Source organism: Felis catus, chromosome E2 (assembly GCF_018350175.1).
Source record: "Felis catus isolate Fca126 chromosome E2, F.catus_Fca126_mat1.0, whole genome shotgun sequence".
In the NCBI taxonomy this organism is placed as follows: domain Eukaryota; kingdom Metazoa; phylum Chordata; class Mammalia; order Carnivora; family Felidae; genus Felis; species Felis catus.
The window spans coordinates 57753502-57772945 of record NC_058382.1 but is presented as its reverse complement, the minus strand read 5'-3'; the positions used below and the strand labels follow the sequence as shown (position 1 = coordinate 57772945).

General features: G+C 57.8%; 1 non-coding gene across 1 annotated transcript; it reads left to right on the top strand.

The window, feature by feature from the left end:
- Positions 1–8974: 8974 nt before the first annotated feature.
- Positions 8975–9081, top strand: LOC111558196. Its single transcript, XR_002738777.1, has one exon. It is a non-coding gene; the product is annotated as a U6 spliceosomal RNA (small nuclear RNA).
- Positions 9082–19444: the final 10363 nt, after the last annotated feature.

The following is a 19444-nucleotide window of genomic DNA, read 5'->3' as shown; positions in this document are numbered from 1 at the left end:
CTGACAGCTCAGAGCCTGGAGTCTGCTTCAGATTCTGTGTCCCCCTCTCTCTCTGCCCCTCCCCTGCCCATGCTCTGTGTCTCTCTGTCTCAAAAATAAATAAAACATTAACAAAAATGTTTTTTTCAAAGAAATCTATGTGGTTTTCGTTCCAGCTTCCGGGCATAAGAGCTCTCCTAAAACCCTAGTAACTTCTTCATACGGGCATCTTTGCTTATCCCTAAGGAGACCGCTTCAACCACACCTGAGTCTATGCTAATGAGGTGACCCTTGTGGCCCCTGAGGAATCAGCTGGGCAATGAGAAGGTTGGAATTTGCAGCCCTACCCCCAAGCTCCAGGCAAGGGAGAGGGGATGGAAACTGAGTCAGTCACCAGCGGCCGGTGACTACTTCTGTCATGCCTTCCTAACGGAACCTGTATAAACACTCTGAATGAAGGGGTTTGGAGAGCCTCCGGCTTGGTGAATGCACCCATGTGCCGGGAGGGTGGCACCCCCCAATCTCCATGGGACAGCTCGTCCTTCTGGACCTCGCCCTGTGCACCCCTTCACCTGGCTGTTCATTTGCGTCCTTTATAATAAACCAGTAAATGGAAGTAACATTTCCCTGTGAGCTGATCCAGCAAATTCTCAAACCTGAGGAGGGGGTGGGGGGGAACCCTCAAAGTGCAGCCAAGTCGGACAGAAGTGTGGGGGACCTGGGGACCCCCTGCTTGTGACTGGCATCCGAAGTGGGGCAGTCTTGGGGGTCCGAGCCTTACACTATGGGGTCTCCAGGTAGCGTCAGGATCGAATTAAGTTTAGGACACCCAGCCGGTGTCCACGGTGAACTGGAAAACCCATTCATTTGGTGTCGGAAGTGTTATAAGTAAAAAAACAGATCTGTATTCCTTCGTGCATTTGCTCACTCAGCGTTTGGTAAGTTCGTCAAGTCAACTTTGTGCTGCTGATAAAGTGATGGACCAGAAAGGCACGTTCCCTGTGCTCCACAGCCACGGCCCCCCGGGACCCTGCCTCCCAGGACCGCTGTGTCACAGCAGGCATTCTGGGTCAGTTGGTATGGGGTGGGGCCATCCCTCGGGTAATTCTTTAAATTCCTTTTTAATTTAGGTATGTGGCAGGGTGAATAATGGTCCCCAAAGACACCAGGTCCCAATCCCTGGAACCTACACACATTAGCTTCCCTGGCAAAGAGTTTCCAGATACGACTAAGGATCCTGAGATGCGTCAACGATCCCGGATCATTAGGTGGGCCCGAGAGCGATCGCTTGTGTCCCTATAGGGAGGGAGAGGGAGATGTGACCACAGAAGCAGAGATGGGAGGGATGTGGCCACAAGCCGAGGACAGCTGTCAGCCACCAGAAGCCGGAAGAGATGAGCAAGGATCGTCCCCGAGAGCCTTCGGAGGGAGCACGGCCTTGACACCTTGATTTCACAGTTCCGGCTTCCAGAACCGAGAGAGAATAAATGCAGCTCTCTCACACCCCCAGGTTGATCGTATTTTCCCACAGCGATCACAGCAAACCAACACAAGGAAGGGCTTACATTCGGCAAGAGGCGCAAATCATCAGCGCACGACCCGGGCACACGTACCCACGCGTCACTCTGTAGGCCACCACGGAACATCCCCAGCATCCCCGGAACGCACCCTGGACATAACTCGCTCTCCCCACCGCTGCCCGAACAGATTAGTTCTGCCTGTTGTAGAGCCTCATGTACACGGGATCATACGGCGTGGGCTCTGATAGGAGGCTGCTTTCTCTCCGCTCACCATCAGTGAGATTCCCGCAGGTCGTTGGTTTTTTTCCTTCTCTATGGATATCATTCCACCGTACGAAGAGCTCATAATTGGTTCATCTATTCTGTTGAGGGGCCCTGGGGTTGCTCCCAGTTACCAGCTATTACCCACGAAGCTGGTAGGAACCTGAGCTTGTGGTCTTTTGCAAACCTGGTAGGAACCCGAGCCTGTAGTCTTTTGTGGATGTACGCGTTCATTTATTTCAGACCCACACCTGGGTCCGGGCTGGTGTGGGTCTGTAGCCTCCCAGGTGATCCAAATGCATCATCAGGTGTGAGAACCGCTGCTCTAGACTGGCGGTCCCCGAATGGGGCTGCCTTTGCCCCCCAGGGGACCCTTGGCAAGGTCTGGAGATGTTTGGGTTGTCGCAGCTCAGACGGGGTGGGGGGGGGACGCTAACGGAGTCTAGCGGACGGAGGTCGGGGAGGCCGCTAAGCATCCTACTGCACGGAAGGCAGCACCTGCCCCCGCCGCACACACCGGCCCCGATGGCCAGGAGGCCTGAGAAACCCTCCTGCAGACCGATGTCACGACCGCGCGCATGAGTAACCCACCTGCACGAAAGCTGCAGCGCAGAGAACCCGGTTCCTGCGGAGAGGCGGGCCGGGCCGGCAGCGGTGAGGGGCGGAGCCGCGGGCCGATCTTTCTCCAGCTTTGTGGAGATCTTTCTCGAGTGGCCTCCTCCGCCGTGGGCCTTGAGCCGCAGCTCTGAGGCGACTCCCTGCGGCACGGGGGCGCTGGGTGCATTTCTGACACCGCTCCCCGTTCTGCAGTTTCTTCCCGGGTCTGTTGGTTCCAGGGACACGGAAAGCCCCCCCCCCGGGGGGTGGTGTGGGGGGTGGGACGCACGTCTTCTCAGGCGCTGCTGCCGAGGTTTGCTGAGCGAGGGGAGGAGTGGGCTTCCCACGCTGCGCTGTTCCAGGCGCAGTTCCAGGCAGCGTGGCGCAGGGGGCGCTGCAGTGAGGTTGGCGTGTCCACCCAGCGGATCCCAGCGACCTCCATCCGCCGGGGGATGCCTAACGGTGTCGCGCAGGCAATCTCGGAGCCTCCGTGTGCGGGGGCGATCGGCTGGCTGTTCACCACCCCCTTTCCTCTTCCTCCTTCCACCTCTCCCAGCATCCCTTGCAGTCAGGTGCGGCCATGTGACTGAGTGCAGGTGGAAGCCGAGCTGCTCGTAAAAGCCTCCCACACCTGCCCCTCCTGGCTCTGGCCCTACCTGCCAGCTGGGAGCAGAGGGCGGCTGGTGGGTGGCGCAGCCACAGACAGGAACAGCCTGGTCCCTGAGTCCCCTGCTGGACAAACCACCCACCTTACGCCTGCTTAGTGCTACTGAGTGGAAAACAAACTCCGGGTGTGTGAAGCCACTGAAATGTGGAGGCCAGCTTGTTATAGCAGCTAGCGTGTCCTTAACTGGCACCCCAGGCTTCCCCAAACTGGGGATCGGGTTGGTGCCCCAGGCTTCCCCCAAACTGGGGGATCTGATTAGCGCCCCAGGCTGCCCCAAACTGGGGATCGGGTTGGTGCCCCAGTCTTCCCCAAACTGGGGGATCTGATTAGCGCCCCAGGCTGCCCCAAACTGGGGATCGGGTTGGCGTCCCAGGCTTCCCCCAAACTGGGGGATCTGATTAGCGCCCCAGGCTGCCCCAAACTGGGGATCGGGTTGGTGCCCCAGTCTTCCCCAAACTGGGGGATCTGATTAGCGCCCCAGGCTGCCCCAAACTGGGGATCGAGTTGGCGTCCCAGGCTTCCCCCAAACTGGGGGATCTGATTAGCGCCCCAGGCTTCTCCAAACTGGGGGATCTGATTAGCGCCCCAGGCTTCTCCAAACTGGGGATCGGGTTGGCGCCCCAGGCTTCCCCAAACTGGGGGATCTGATTAGCGCCCCAGGCTTCTCCAAACTGGGGATCGGGTTGGCGCCCCAGTCTTCCCCAAACTGGGGGATCTGATTAGCGCCCCAGGCTGCCCCAAACTGGGGATTGGGTTGGCACTCCAGGCTTCTCCAAACGGGGATTCAGTTAGCGCCCCAGGCTTCTCCAAACGGGATTGGGTTGGTGCCCCAGGCTTCCCCCAAACTGGGGGATCTGATTAGCGCCCCAGGCTTCCCCAAACTGGGGATCGGGTTTCAAGTCCACTCCAGTAAGAAGTGATTCCTCCCCCAACAAGGACCTGCAACAAGAATGAGGATGAGGTGCTGAGGCACCACCGAGCGGCGCGTGACCCGGGAGAGGGCAAAGGCTGTGGCGGCAGCGGGCGTCTCCCGGCCATCGAAGAGGGTTGTCGAAATCCCCGGACGGGCGTTCAGAGGTGCAAACACGAGTGAACCATTCTTTGGTCTAGTTCTTGTCAACTGTAATACGTGCACATAATCACGTTAATTTACACATAATCGAAGTCACATTGGCTCTTGGGAAGCACACTTTCTACTCTGACCTGTCATGAAATCCACGCAAACTGAACTCAGCCTCTCACGGCAGGGCTCTGTTGCCCCTAGCGCCCCACTGGTGTCCTGTCACTTGTGTTTCGTTGTCTGAGCCGTGGGACTCTGAGCCCCGATACTACTTGGATCCCTCCCCGGCTTGGCTGTCCTGTGACCCTCCAGCAGGGTCACCGTGCGCCTCTCCCGCCACGAGCGCGCCCACCTGCCCCCTGGGCCATATTCCGCTCTCCCCACTGGGGCCCCCAGAACTTCTCGAACCCGACACGCCGCACACAAGCTGTGGGAAGCAGGCCCTTCTGTCAGGCTCTTTCCCGGTCCCCACCAACGGCCTCCATCCCGTGTCACAGGGTCCCCAGTGCCTGTGTTTCCCGGGTTCCCAGAGTGAGGCCAGCGTGGGCACTGGAGAAGCGGGGTGCCCCTCCTCCCTCGCAGCTACCTCTCTGGTGGCCGAGGGTCTCCTCCGTGGCTCCTGCTCCCTCCCAGACCCCGGCACGCCTGTCCCTTCCTCCCAGACCTGGAGGTCACGTCCGGCGCAGCTGAGCTCCGGTCACAGCGCAGCCCTCCGTGGCCCGCACGACCAGCTCCCCGCGTTCGGTTTGCTCCGTGGAAGTGCTCGGAGGAGCATGTTTCCCGGGCTGGACCCCGATTGCCACGCGGGCCTCCACCCCTCCCACCTGCCTCTCTTGATTTCCCCCCAGAGCACTTCCTTCCTGCCTGGGATGCACCCGCCCTGCAGCCGCCCCTCCGATTCACGCGGAGGCCAGTCTTCCCCAGGGTGGCACTTTACGGGAGAACACCCGGGTCTAGGAGATCCAGAAGCGTCGTCACGTGCATTTGGACACCCGACCTTCAAGACCACTGACTAAGGACTCGAGAAAACCGCAGGAAGTTACTTTGAAGCTCAGAGCTGAGCCCGTAGCCCTTTGTGTCTGGTCTCCTGCCCGGGCCCACGCCGCATTTCATGGCTGGTTGTGACAGCAGAAGGCGTGCTGATGGGGGGGCCCCCCAAAAGAAAACCTCTGACCCGCTTTATACCATTCCTCCCCCCTGGAGAAGTAAAGCCAGCAGCCAGCGAGTGACAGAGCGTATCCACGGGAGCAAATTTGCTGCAGAAACAGGTGATATGTTTGCCCCAGCGTGCCTGGTCTCTCCGGAAGGACAGAAGTTGCTGCTAACCGGGACGGAAACGGGGTGTGGGTGACAGGAACGCGGGGTTCCTGACCATCCCTCTGGCGTGTTATACTGGGCAAGGGCGTTACTTTCTGCAAATGGGGGCGGAAAAACATCGCATCCCTCTTTCCAAAAAGTCTGGTTGGCTCGATTCATCCTGTCTGAAACACAGGGAAAAGAATGAAAAAAACAGCTGCCGAGAGTCTCCAGCTCGGGGCCGTGCTCTGCAGAGGTTCCCTGAGCCAGACTGAGCCCTGGCCTGCCGTTCGTGATAAGCATCTGCGGGCTCAGGCGGACACGGGTCCCAAGCACACAAGGGAGGGTGTGGGTGCGGCCGCCGGATCTCCCGTCTTCTGGCTGCTGGGGGCTTATCTGCCTCCGGTAATGCGGAGGATTAGACTCGCCGTCGTCCCGTCCCTCCTCACTGGCTGGCTGAGCCCTCGCACAGACTCATCTGAGGTCTGAGATCAAAGGTCGCAGATGACTAAAGGGACGGTGATCAGCACCCCTCCCTTCCCTGTCTGAAGTCAGACCCAGACCGGGCCCGCTGGAGGAAACCCGGGCCAGGCAGACCTCCCATTGCCTGTATCTGCTGCAGGCAGCGGTCGGGTCCTTCTGGCGTGTCCTGGAGAGCCTGGCTTGGTGGCATGCCTTGGGAGGCTGGCCCCTGTGAGCTGTGTCCACCAGCATCAACAGGGCGGGCGTCCCAGAAGGACTGTGTCTCCGGACTCTGCAAGGAAGGCTTAGAACTCCGGCCGCGGTTCCTACAGCCTGGGGCCGCCCGGGAGCATCGAAGACGCCATTCCTCAGGCCGCCACCAGAGGGCACTGTCCAATGCCACATCACCACTCCCCGTCTGAAACCTTCCGGGGCTCCCCGCCGCCCTTAGGAGAAAGCCCCGATTCGTAAATCCGGCTTACCGGGCCATGCCGATATAGCCACTGCCCCTCCTGGCTTCTTCTCACCTTCGTGCTCTGCTCCGGCAATAACGGCTGTCTCGCAGTTCCCGCAAAAGATGACATTTCCTGCGGCCGCGGGGCTTCTGTCACCCCCACCCCCGCCCGCCCACTTGTCAGAAGGCTACTCCGCTCCTCATTCGCTCGCCCACTGGGCTCCCAGGCATCCTGTACGTTTGCCCTCCGACAGCAGGCCGTGCAAACGCCCCGATGAGCTTGCGTGGCCCTGAGTGGCAGCGCCGGGACCCTGACCTCCTCGGTGGCACCTGCACGTGCAATTCAGTCGCAGATTCTGTCTTCCCAGCTAGACCGCCAGCGCACCTCGTCGCCGGACGCCCCAGGCCCCTACGAGGCCCGTGCAGCTTTGCGCACCGCTAGAAGGCTGCCTGCAGGGGGCGCTGGTGCCAGCCGCCAAACGCTTCTGGAGGCGGCTCTCCGGGGCGCCTACCCGGTCGGACCACCGGGGTTCAGGGGGTGCGTGTTACGAGCCCCAACACAGCCCGTCCTGATGCGTCCACCGCCTCTGGCAGCCGTTAATTAGCTAGTAACTGATAAATCGATAGATTTATATCAGGACATCATTTTTCTATGAGCTTCACAAACTAATGGCTGGATGTGTATTTAATACAATAATTAAGTTGATGGTTCAGAGAAGGCCATCCTTCCTCCCTCCTGTACTCACGAGATACATTTTCCCACTCGGCCTGAAATGTCACAGTGAGAGTGTCATTTCTTGGGCGTAGGGGACACGGGGGCCTGGCAGGGGGTGTGCGGCTTGGTGGCCCTGGGGGGGCATTTGAACCTCTTTCATGTGGGGGTCGCCCCGGTCCTTTCCTGCCAGCCCCCTGTCCTGGCTTCAGCCCCGCCTTCTTCATGGGGTTGGGATGCTGGGAAGCCAGGCCGGGAAGGCCCTCCCCTGGCAGCCAGGCCGGCCTTGCTGCTGCCCGAATCGGGGAAGGGAAGGGGGAGACCCATCGAGAAAAATTCAGCAGAAACAAATGTCTCAAAACAGTAGCTGGCCACACGTGAATCGTAACACTGGGTCAGAGCCGTGAATCAATCGTTCTGGGCTGTCTCTCCCCCCAGTCCGTGCCTCCACCGGTCAAGCTGGCAAACAGAACCATGGCCATGGCAGACATCACAGATGGATCACAGCTCTCCAGGCAGGCATCACCAATCAAGCTGGGTGAGCGAGAGAGTATCTGTTGGCCGCCTCTGGCCATCCTGTCGGACCTGATGTGTGTGGCACCGTGCTTGGCATGGGCATTAGGAGCTTGGTAAATACCTGTTCAGCGAATGCAGGATGACGCTGCTTGTTCCCAAGATGTAACCTCTGCCGACCAAGGCCACCGCTGCACTCCTGTGGCTGTGTAGTCTGGGCACTGAACAAACACACCTGGCCGGGGCATCGGGGGCTGAAACCCAGCTGTGAGCTAGCAGTGGCCCTGGCCGTGGTGCACGGCCCGGCGATCCCTTCCGACGTTCTGGGCTTTACCCGGCCCTGGGAGACGGGGCCCAGAAACCCAAAGCCGTCGGCTTCAGACAGCAGCCTCTGTTCCAGAAAACGGAAGCTGGGCGCAGAGGAGAGTCGTCGGGCCCGAGCAGGTCCCATCCACGGGGCCCTGGAGCCCCACGGTGGCTCTGGAATGGTGAGGAGAGTGGCGTGGGCGGGCTGACTGCCTAGCGCTCACCCCGCTGGGTGGCCGATGGCGAACCTGACCATCAGGGCAGTAAACGGAACCCACCTGGTTCCACGTCAACACCAGAAATCTCGTCCCCGAACCACGAGAAGCACGTGATCACAGCTCGGCTTCTCCCGGCTGATTTCCCCTCACCCTCTTCACTCACGGCCGAAGACGTTCAACGGGGAGGCGAGCGCCTCTCATTCACTTCATTCAAATGCCTGTTCCCCTTTTTGAAGTACGAGGAAGTCCCAGTTCACCAGTTCGGACCCAATGCAGCAGTTTCCGTCTCTTTCAAACCTGACCCTTCATCTCCCATAGTTCCGCGCTTCCTTCTCACTGGTCCGGGGCCAGCCGGGTCTGCTTCCACAGCCCTGCAGGTGCGAGGCCTGGCGCAAAGCCAGCTCCAGCCGGGAGGACCAGGCCCTCCGCTTCCCTCCCCTTGGGAACGAGAGGCCACATCTCCTCCAACCTGAGAGGCACAGTCCACACGCTTAACATCTCTGAGTTGGTTTACACGTTGTACATCACTGTCCCACGGGTGTTGGTCGTGACGCAGGTGTCGTGGGCTGGGCTGTGCGACCACCGTGTGTCCCGAACTCCCCCCGCCCTCCCCCCATTCAGCATCTCTGCAGGCAGGGGCGCATGGTCTTTCATCGTTGCACCATGTCATGATTATGAAGTGGGTTTAAAGCTTTAGTCCTGACACGCGGACTCTCCTAAGAAGGGCGGCCGTCACCACACCCTTGGTGGCGCAGAGAACGGGGACCGCGATCAGTCTGAGTGCAGAGGTGACGTGGAAGAGCCAGCGTCTGAAAGTGAAGACGTTTAGGGTCTTCCGCAACTCGTTGGTTTCTGCGGCGTTAGGCGTGCCCCAGAGTGTTATGTCTACGCGGAGATGAGTCAACAACAGCTCTTTTGCTAAGTGTCACATGAAAGCTGCATGATAAATGTCCGCTAAAACTGGAACAGTACAGAGAGGACAACACGGCCCCTGTTCAGCGATGACACACAGATTCGCGAAGCGTTCCAGAGTTTTAAACAATCCACAAAGCTAAAAGACAGCCTCCGGAACGGGAGAAGATATTTGCAAATGACATATCTGACAAAGGCTTAGTGTCCCAAATCTATAAAGAACTGATACAACTCAACACTCAAAAAAGCAAATAATCCAATTAAAAAATGGGCAGAGGGTTTCAAGAGACAAAGCAGATGAACATAAGGGAAGGGAAACAAAAATAATATAAAAACAGGGAGGGGGACGAAACAGAAGGGACTCATAAATATGGAGAACACACTGAGGGTTCCTGGAGGGGTGGTGGGAGGGGGGATGGGCTAAATGGGGAAGGGGCACTAAGGAATCTACTCCTGAAATCATTGTTGCACTATAGGCTAACTAATCTGGGTGTAAATTGAAAATATTTTTAAAATAAATTTTTTAAAAAATGTACGTCAAAAAAAAAATGGGCAGAAGGCATGAACAGGCATTTCTCCAAAGAAGACACCCAGGTGGTCAACAGACACATGGAAAGATATTCAACATCGCTCATCGTCAGGGAAAGGCAACTTAAAACCACAGTGAGATCTCACCTCACACCTGTCAGAATGGCTAAAATCAACAACAACAACAACAACAACAACAACAACAACAGGAAACATCAGGCGTGGGCGAGGATGTGGAGACAAAGACCCCTCATGCACTCTTGGTGGGAATGCAAACTGGTGCAGCCACTCTGGGAAACAGTATGGAGGGTCTTCAAAAAAGTTAAAAATAGAACTACCCTGCAATCCAGTAATTGCACTATTGGGTATTTACTTCCAAAATACAAAAACACTAATGCAAAGGGCTACGTGAACCCCTATATTTATATCAGCGTTATGGAAGCAGCCCAGGTGTCCATGGGCAGATAGATGAATGGATAAGGAAGATGTGGCATATATACAATGGAATATTATTCAGCCATAAAAAAGAATGAACTCTTGCCATTGGCAACGACACGGACAGAGCTACAGAGGGTAATGCTAAGCAAAACGAGTAAGAAGAAGGCAAGTATCATATGATTTCACTCATAGGTAGAATTTAAGAAACAAAGAAACAAACCAAGAAACAGGCTGTCTTTTTTAAAAAATTTTTAAGGTCTATTTTTGAGAGAGACAGAGCGAGTGGGGGAGGGGCAGAGAGAGAGGGAGACACAGCATCTGAAACAGGCTCCAGGCTCCGAGCTGTCGGCACAGAGCCCGACGCGGGGCTCGAACTCACGAACCGTGAGATCATGACCTGAGCCGAAGTCGGACGCTTAACTGACTGAGCCCCCCAGGTGCTCCCTGGGCTCAGAAGATTCTCGAAGCAGCCCCAGGCCTCCTTCTGTTAGTGAAAAGCAGAGTGGGATGGGGAACAGCGCTGGGCTCCCATTCCTGCTCTCTCTGGTCCCATCGACTGCCCACCCCTGGCTCCTCCCAGGTGGGGGGCAGTCCCGGGAGCTGCACTCTCTACCACACTGTGTTGGCCTGGCGGGTACTTGGGCAAAACCTCACCGGCTCACCCCTAGTGCTCTGACACCCACACAGCTTTCAGGGTGGAGGCTGCTGGGAGCAGGGCTCGTCCCAAAGCAGTTTTTCCGGGGTGACCACGTGGGGACACAGTCCACCCAGGTCACGGCTCACCTTGTTTGAGCCTCCTGGGGGCCTGGCCGGCCGGCTACTCACGACGAGTGTGACCCATCACCTGCTCCTCCCATAGAAACGTATCGAACACACGCACACACACACACACACACGCACGTGCGTGGACACTCCTAGCCCCTAGAATGGTGCTCGGCACACAGTCGGTACACAGTAAGTATCAATTTAGTGAACGAGTAAGTCATGAAATGAGTCCTCGTCGGTGGGAGGGCCCATCCACAGGGTTAAAGCAGCCACAGTCCTTTCTGGCCAAGACGACACAGAACCCAGATGAGATCGAGACAGAGCCCCAGCCTCTGGCTGGGACCATCCACTAAGCCCGGCTCTGCGGGTCCCACTCCGGATCTGCCCAGCAGCCCGGACGCGCACTCTGCCTCTCGCGGGAGAGAGGAGAGTGGGGGGCTGCCTGCAGGAAGGGGCTTAGAGATGGCAGGTGGGCCGCGGGCAGCCCAAACTGGCTGGAGCGGGGGATCTTCTGAACGCCCCAGGGGGATGAAAAGCCAGAGCTGGCCCGGCCCAGGCCACAGCTGAGTAAGCCGCAGGCAGGAAGTGTGCTATGAGCCACTTCGGGCCGGACAATGTCTTTTTAAGTGGAAATGTCAATCGCCTTTGAGAAGACTCCATCCTTGGGGAGCGGCCAGGTGTCTCCCTGGCCAACGGCCTCGGGCCGAGCGTGGGCTGACCCAAATCGGAGACCAGCTCCTACGTGGCACTTGGAAGCTGGGGGGACTTGAGGGGTCCCCAAGCGGGGCTGCGGAAGCTTTGGCCTAGGAGGAGGGGAGATTGCTGATTATTCCCTTCCCTCCGTTCCTTTCTTCTTTCCTTTCCCTCCCCCTCTTCCTGTTTTTTTGATTTTGCCAGATATTTATTAAATGCCTACTATGTCCCAGATACTCTGCTAGGCACTGGGGATTTGGGAGTGACTGAAGAGAACAAAAAAATCCTGCCTTTGTGGAGGTTACATTTTAGTGGGAGAGAGGGACGATAAAACAAATCAATGAAAATAAGCTTCAGAAAGTGGTCTGGGGAACAAATAAATAGGAGAGGGACGTGCAGAGTGGTGGGGGGCAGGGGGGGCGGCTGCAGAACTCTCAGCTGGGGCAGCCCAGGAAGGAAGGTCTCACAGAGGGTGCTGAGGAAGTAAGATCACCGGGGAAGGGCATTCCGGGGAGCGGGCACAGCAGGTGCAAAGGTCCTGGGGTGCTGGTGTGCCTGACATGTCTGAGGAACTACAAGAAGGCTCAACTCACCCAGTTCCTCCTCTGGACTGTTGCAGAAACTTCCCCTTGTCCCACCGCTTCCAGGTTCTACGTCTCTGACCCAAGGACGAGCCATGAGTGTCCACTTCCCGTGTGACGCTGCTCTCCGTTCTGGGGACTTGGGTGGGGAAACAGACGGGTCTGCCCTCTCAGTGGTTACAGTCCAGTCCAGATACCGAAACTCCAGGTCTGGGTGGATGTACGTGTACGTGTCTTCTCCGAGCTACATGACAGGGAGTCGCGGCCAGCAGACTCTTCTACCCACGCATCCGTGTGACAGAAGCAGCCCACACGTCCCCCCAAAAGAAAGGGCGCAAATGCACAGCACCGACTGGGACGCAGCCTGAAGGAAGGACACCCTGCCCGAGACCACGAATCCGACGAATCCGATGCTCCAACTCGCAGGGGCCGAGGGAGTAGCCCAAGGGCGCGTGGGCTCCGTTCTGTAAGATGAGCAAGTCCCACAGACCTGCGGCACGGCACAGAGCCCACAGTTAGACGTGCCGTGCCGTGCGCCCGACAGCGTGCTGGGAGGGTGGGTCCCTCGCTAAGTGTGCTCGCTCTGAATGAATGAATGAATGAAACCTTCGGAGGCGATGGGCGGCCTGCGGCACGGATCGTGGCGACGGTTTCGCGGAGGTGTCTTCACCTCCAAACCCATCAAGGGGCACACGCTAAACACGGGCAGCTCTCTGAACGTCGCTCCTACGTCGATGAAGCGGTTTAAAAATCCCTGGGTGGACAGGTCTCGAGAACAAGGACGTTGTCTTGCTTGACCGCGGTGTGCAGATCGAAGGCAGGAAACTCGCACGCACACCATTCTGGTATCCAATCCATTTCACTTCTGGTCCGGGTTCAAATCGCCCCAGCTGTCCTAACTATGTCCTCTGTGGCCGTGTTTTCTTTTTCTAAACCACATCACCGCCCGGGGACCCCACACTGCGTTTACCTGCCATGTCTCCTGGGTCTCCTTTGCGCAGGAAGGGGGCACGTGGCCTGTTTTTGGTCTTCCGTGGCATCAGTTTTCAAGTCTACAGGCCAGCTGTTCGGCACAATGTCCCTCGCTTGGGGTCTGCCTCAAAATCAGACCTGGGTTCTCGCGTTCGGGGCAGGAATACCACGGAAGTGATGTTATGTCCCTCTGACCGCATCCTCTCCAGAGATGTGACGTTGGTTTGGTCTAATATTGATGACGTTAGTGTTTTTTAAAACGTAAATTGGGGGCGCCTGGGTGGCTCCGTCGGTTGAGCGTCCGACTCCCGCTCAGGTCATGATCTCGCGGTTCGTGGGTCCGAGCCCCGCGTCGGGCTCGGTGCTGACGGCTCAGAGCCCAGAGCCCGCTTTGGATTCTGGGTCTCCCCCTCTCTCTCCGCCCCTCCCCTGCTCACGCTCTGTCTCTCTCTGTCTCAAAAATAAATAAACGTCAAACACATTTTTTTTAAAACACACAAAACCGAAAGTGTATTAGCCCCAGGAAAAAACCGATTCCTCAAAATCAGTTCGTAAGTTCCCTGTAAAGCGGGAGGCTCACAGAAAGCTTCTCTCTCGTGAACAGAACATCACTGTGCTTTTGGTCCAAGATGTGTTGGATTTCTCTTCCTCCTACGATGACAAACAGATGGAGGCAGTTGAATCTGGGAGTGAGCATGCTCGCCCCAAATGCGCAACATAAATACAGAAGCGATCACCAGGAGACTCACAGCCCATCCTGGAACAGGGCCCGTTTGTAGAATGACCATATGCTGTGTGGCCGGTGCTCCGGGCCCCAGAGCTGGTGCCTCCGCCCGGGTCGGGGTGGGGCAGCCCTGCTCGGCTGGGAGCGCGCGCTGCGGAGCCACGTGGGGGCCACCGGCCTCGGCTCCCACCTGCCAGGCCGGCGTGGGTGGCCTGGAGGTTGCTGATGTCAGTTTGGACCGCTTGAATAGGCTTGGGTCTGCTTGTTGTCTCCACGGAAAAGTGACCATTTTCCCCTTTGTAAATTATAAATAATCTGTGGGGAAGTACTTTGAGACTATGAATATCCTGTTCCTCCAGACATTGTCCCCCGCGAGGTTTTCAGCATCCATGGATGACCACCATCGCTAGTGCATTTATTTGGAGGCAGATGTCTTAGTTGGCAGATACGTGGTTGCCTGGGAGACGCTTTCCTTCGAAGAGAGCGTTTCTTCTTCTTCATTTACTCACTCATTCCTTCTTTTTGCTTCTATGCATGCAGCATGGGTGCTTCCTCCATCCTAGCCGCTGCGGGGGGAATGCACGGGCGGACGGGTGTATCAGCTAGCTGTGGCTGTGTAACAAATCACCCCCCAACAGTTATCTGTAAACATTTATGATCGCTCATCGTTTCGGTGGCCCCGGTACTTGGGAACGGCTCAGAGGGACAGTTCTGGCTTGGGTTTCTTGGGGCCAACACGCAGGCGTGACAGCAGACAGAGGATCCACTCACGGCCGCCACGTTGGTGCTGGCCGTTGGAGGGAGGCCCCACGTTTCTCTCCACACGGGCTCCCCACAGGCTGCCCGAGGGTCCTTCCGGCATGACGGCTGGCTTCCCCCAGAGCAAATGACCCAAGAGAGGGAGAAGGAGGTGGGACGGCATCACTTTCGCCACGTCCCATCGATGAGAAGTGAGACTTAGCGAGGCTGGCCCCTGCTGAAGGGAGGGGAATTAGCCTCCACCTTTAAAGGTCAAAGAACGTGCGGACGGACACGAGCTCCTCAGAGATTATACACAAGGTCACCTTGTGACCCAGACATCCCCCTCCTAGGTATATACCCAGGGCAATGCAATCAGGGACTCAAACAAGTGCTCGTACACGGATGTTCCCAGCAGCACCAATCACATCAGTGAAAGCAGGCCGACAGCCCGAGTGGCCGGCAACCGACGATGGACTAACCAAATGTGGTCTAGCCGTGCGACGGAATTCCATTTTGTCCTAAAAAAGAAGGAAGAGCTGACACATGCTACGACACGGATCCACCTGGAAAACCTCACGCCGAGGGAAAGACGCCAGACGCGAGGGGTCACGTCGTGTGTGATTCCACGTGTACGAAACGTCCAGGATAGAAAAATCCAGAGACGGGGCCCGGGGGGGGCGGGTGGGGAGGGGGGGCCTTACTTCGAAGGGAGGGACACGTTTTGGAAGTAGGTAGAGCAGAAGGTCGTACAGCGTCGTTAAGATCCCTGGATGCCAGCGGCCGTGTCACTTCTGAACGGCTAAAGGTGCGTGAGGTGAGTTTGCCTCGGGAAACTGCTTTGGAACACAAAACAAAAGTCCCGCGTTGGGCAAGCCTGGGCAACGGGGAGACCAGTCGGAGCTGTGCGGTCTAGTGGGGTAGGGATGCGGGCAGAGGGAAGGCCGGGGAGGAGAGGGGTGCCCCGGATTCTAGCAAGGAGAGGGGAGGAGGGGGGTGCCCGGATTCTAGCAAAGAGAGGGGAGGAGAGGGGTGCCCCGGATTCTAGCAAGGAGAGGGGAGGAGAGGGGTGCCCCGGATTCTGGAGGACGGGGCAGGCAGTGAGGACTGTCAGGGTCCGGTGCACAAAGTCCGCCGGCGGCTTCTGGAAGAAGAGTGATGAGCTGTTTGTACACTGAGTTTGCGGTGCTGGGGGCGGGGGGGCCCTTGCGGGGGTGCCGCGCATGGGAGCGTCTGCCATTGAGTGAGTCAGAGGGAGGGCACGTTCCACATCCATCTGGGGAAACAGGCGACATGTCTTGTCATCTGAAACCGGGCCTCCCCACCACATTCCGGGGGCCAAGCCCCCACGTCGGAGCGGCTGGCGTCTCGGCTCAGCCCGGCGACAGACTGGTGAACGTGTCTGTGCCAGGTGGCACGGGGGGGGGGCGTGGGGGTCTGTGGGTTGCTGGGGAGCTGTGCTCACGTCAGAGGCATGTCCCAGAATCCCCTGTGCTTGGCCCAGCTGAGCAGAACCTGCCTCGTGTATGCGGGACTTGCCCTGGGGGCTGGAACCCGGGCACTTGGGCGCTGGAGGGAACCCACTCCTTTACCCCCTGAACAGGGAGCAGAAATGCTACGGAAGATACCCAAGATTTAGAGAGACGTTTGGGGATCGGAGTGGACAATACTTTAGTCAATACCGAGCCTGGGATGTTAGCAGCCCAGGCAATATTCACGACCGTGTGAACCTGAGTCCCCGCCTAAGAAGGCGGGCGGGTGGGCAGTGGTAATCCCGTGGCAAGGTCTGGGGTATGTCGCGGGGTTACACGCTTGGGCTCAGGGTCAGACGGACCTGCAGCCAAGGCTGGCACTCACTAGCAGTTTATCTGGGGGTCAAGTCACCCGACCTCTCTCTGCCTCGACTCTTCCTTCTGTGGAATGGGCTGCCCGCCAGAGGGCGCTGTGAAGACGTGCGCGGGGCGACCCCGGTGATTATCAGTCGTTACCTTTACACGACCGTGATACGCCTGGGGTCCCGGCCAAGCTTTATCTAACCCCCGTCCTGTCGACACCTGTCTGGTATCATGACGATTCTCCCCATTTATTAGGCGGGGGGTGGGGGTGGGGGTGGGGGGAGACGGTTCAGTTCAGGGGCAGTTTGGGTGGGTCACATGCATGTGATCCCAATACGTTCCAGAAGGGTCTGGTCTTAAAATGGCCACAGGGTTTGGGAACTTACAGAGCGAAGCCTCAGCTGTGGGCTCCAGACCCTTGCTGGGGCTGCAGGGTGCGAGCAGGTGGTTACTGACCAGGACTTCCCTGGGTTTGGCTTCAGTACCTCGGGGGGGAAAGCCACCTCCCAGGACAGGGGCTGGACAGAGCGGGTCCCGGTGGGCACGCCCACATCAGGATAACTGAGGGGGGTGCCGGTAGCCATCTGTGCCCGGGGGGACAGGGGAGGCAGGTGCCTGGAGAGGGCAGCAGGAGGGACCCATCAGCCCCCCGGAAGGTCTATAGGCAGGGCCCAGACCTGCGGGTGTGGGACATGGACAGCCAGAGACCCCCGGGGAGGAAACTACAGGAGTAAATACCCACTTACCTCCTCCAGCTCCTGGTGATGTCTCCCACTGGCCAAACCCTACAGTACCCTGAGGGCAGCTGGCCCCTACAGGTAGGCCCCAGGACACAGAGGGTGCAGGACGAATCTAGACGAGCGAGGACAGCCGTCAGAGCAAGCCCCACATCCTCAAAGGCCAGACCGGGAGGGGCCCCACCGGGAGCCATGGTGATGGCAGGGTGGGCACTCCCTGGCCCCTGGAATCTCACACGCGGGCCTCACAAGGGAGAGGAGGGAACCTTATCCTGCTGTTTGTAAACCTGAGAAAGCCAAATGGTCCTTCTTAGAAGCCAGGCCCGGATCTGCCCTGGACATCTGGAAAACATTGCCCTACTCCCCAGTCTCCGCTGACGGTCCTCTGCTAACGCGGGAGTGGGTCCGAGCCGACAGGGGCCAGGGCACCTGAGGAACGTCACATGCGATGGCCAGAGGGACAGCCGAGAGGCAGATCTCACTGGGATCCTAACCTACCCGAGGAGGATGGGCATAGTGTTCTGGAACCTTCATCCTGGTGCGTGAGGCCTCATCTGAGGCCTTCTCTCCAGACCCTCAGCCGGCTTCACATCCTAACACACCTCGAGCCCCTTCCCCGTCAGGAAGGCCGGCCCAGCCCCCTCCCCGCCCCACCGCCGCCCCCTTCAGCTCTCAGGGAAACACCCCCGTCTCCCCAAACTGGCTCACAGCCCCGTTGTGAGCTCTCGGAGGCCCTGGTTAAATAATCCGTCACTGGTCAGTCCCCCGGCTGTCAGCCCCAGGCCGGGCAGGGCATGGCTCCTGGATCGCGTCCACGCCAAGCTTTGTAAGGGGCAGACACTCGGCTGTGTTGAACGAACGGATAGGTCACCGGAAACCCCAGAAACACATGTGCTTCTGCTGCTGCAAATGTGCTCAGAGACACGCGGATGACAGAATTCCTCACTTTTCTTAGATGCGTTTTCAGTGTTTGGAAGGAGAACCACAACGGCACCGAAGCTACTTGCCGACGTGACGGGGACCGAGAAGGTGGTCACAGAAAAACCCTCTGCGGCTTCTGAGCTGCTCCCCTGTTCCCAAGGGGACCGAGGTTCCCCCGGGGGAGGCGTGGCCACCCAGGGGGCCGGGCCGGGCAGGGGGTGCTGGAACCCGACATCGTTCCGGGGAACTGTTTCCCCGCGTGAACCTTAGGCTGAGACCTCAGGTCCCCGTCTGTGCTCCAGGAACCGTGGTGGAGAATTCTGTCTGCCCAGGCTTCCTTCGGGGGAGCGGCCGGTCCAAAGTGGGGCGTGCCTCAAAATGCAGATTCCCCGGGGGGCGCCTGGGTGTCTCAGTCAGTTAAGGGTCCTACTCTTGACTTCGGCTCAGGTCACGATCTCACGGTTTGTGAGTTCGAGCCCCGTGTCGGGCTCTGCGATGTCCGTGCGGGGCCTGCTCGGGATTCTCTGGGCGTTTCTCTCTCCGCTCCTCCCCTGATCGCTCTCTCTCTCTCTCTCTCTCAAAATAAATAAACATTTAAAAATGCAGATTCCCGGGCATTGAGGATTTAGGAGGTCTGGCTAGGGACCCCCCAACAGGAAAGGGCTTGACAGAGCTCCCCGGATGGATGGCCCCATCCGTGGCCACTGGCCAGTCTTAAGTGCTCACGTCTGGACACCCCTCGGGGCCACCTTGGTGGGTTTGCCTGAAGGAGCACACTGAGTATCAGGGTGGCCCTTATTAGCATTCAGATAAGCAGAATGGCTGACTCATCACCAACATCTCAGAAAGCCAGGTCTGGAAAATTTGCGTAAGAAAAAAAAAAAAAGCTGAAATTCACAGGAAAAAAGAGAGGAACGGGTTTTTCTTTTTTACAGGCTGGAACCAATTTGGGGGTTAAACCAGCTGCCCACACAGATTGATTTTAGCTTTTCAAGCGTTATTCTATATGATTTATTTCCTGCTAAAGCATTTGACGTCTATTGTGTACATGGTTTCCATTTATTCTGGAAAGACATCTCCTCCGGCGTTGGGGAGGTCCTACTCGGACCCAACGAAATCAAAAACAACAACAAATGGTTTTGATTTGGAGAAACAAAACCCACAAGAAGACAGACGAGTGAAATACGTGCTGATTCCAAAAGCAATCGTTAGACACTCCACAGTGAGTCAGCCGGGGCCCCTCTGGCCCTCCCTCGGAGATCTAGGTCCAAGTTCTGCTGTGTGTCTTGGGGCAAATTACTTAGGCTTTCTGAGCGTCTGTCTCCTCAACTCTGAAATGGGGACAGCAGTTGGAGCGCCTCACAGGGAGGCTGAGAACATCACTGAGATTGGATACGGTACACGGCGAACACTTAGAAACGGTCATGGTCATTACTCGAAAAACAACCCCTTCGAACCACCGAGGACTGGCTCCCCCTCCCTGGGCTCTAATACGTGGGTTCCTACTGCAAGGGCCCCAAAGAGAACGGGTTAACACCTGGATCCCAGTTTGGGA